Raw genomic sequence first — 1,428 nt, 5'->3', positions numbered from 1 at the left:
ATATATATATATATATATATATATATATATATCTATCTATATCTATCTATCTATATGTATAAATATATAAATATATATATATATATATATATATATATATATATAAATATATATATATATATATATATATATATATATATATATATATAATGTTAGTAAAACATGACATTTTTGCACATAAATATGTTATCCTCTTAATAGAATCAGCATCGTTATTAATATATTAGGGAAATGTATGTTACAAATCACAAGTCACCATCTCTGGGGTATCGAGGATGATGTGCCCTCTATTTAAATTCCTCCATCACTCAGATATTGAAGGTATTTCAAATTCTTTTCTTATAGCCTAGTCAACACATTTTACCTGCCACAAGAAGGGATATTCTCTATATTTCTCAGTTAGGTGTAATAATGTTAGGTTTCTTCTCCATTCAAAGGGTACATCGGTAACAGTGGGTACAACTGTGATTAGTCGGTTATTAGGGCGCTGGTTATGATATAACCGTAGCTCGGGGGCCTTGATGTAACACAGGTGGCCACGCTCGAATACGTAGTTTGGTCAGGTAAAATCTCGTTTAGGGATGGTGGTTCAGTTGTTTGCGTCCACGCTGTCACTATCCAGGTACTGGCTGTGTCCATACTCAGAAGCCACAGATGCCCACCGATAGTGTAGGTTAGCCTTAACTCTCTTATCTCTCACAAATGGACGTGACCAAAAGCACAGTATTTTTATCGGTCAAGAAGGCTTCTGTTTTTGTCATGGGAAATGTTATCGAAATCACACGTTAAATATCAGGGTCATTTACAATTCAATCAAAAAGAGGGAATGAGACAATGAATGTTTATAGGGCCACTCACTTAAAGGGGAAGTCAATCATTATGGCAAATGCTCATATATCATCTGTCATTTTCTTGTGATATTAATATATTCCTCAGACATTCTAGCATCATCAATGTATGATATTCAATCTTGATGACAGTAATTTACTGTTATTTCTGATAAATTCTGTTTTTCTATCTGCCATATTGTGATGAAAATAAAGGTAGTGTCACATGGATTATTTTTCTCGGCACCCTTACACCGAACAGGTTCCATGCATAAAATAAGATCCACCGAAACACTGGATCATATCCATTTAGTAATTGGATATATCATGTTGGGGGTTATTACCCAATAGAATTAGTGTCTAGTTTTCCGTGAGTATGGCTAAATCATGTCAGATCTTCATGCCAGAAGGATTATCTATTTCGAATTTTGAAAAAAGAAAAATGGTCTATCACTATTCAAGTCTTGTAAGGAAAACATCGATCCAAGAATGTTACTTACAATAAAGCTTTTCGTCTAAGGCAAGTCATGATTTCGCTTAATTTGTCACTCTTATCTCCTTCTATTAGAAGGCATTGTACACTGATTTTCTCCCCTAATTT

This window comes from Palaemon carinicauda, chromosome 23 (genome assembly GCF_036898095.1).
Source record: "Palaemon carinicauda isolate YSFRI2023 chromosome 23, ASM3689809v2, whole genome shotgun sequence".
Taxonomy (NCBI): Eukaryota; Metazoa; Arthropoda; class Malacostraca; order Decapoda; family Palaemonidae; genus Palaemon; species Palaemon carinicauda.
Note: the sequence above shows the minus strand (reverse complement) of the source record.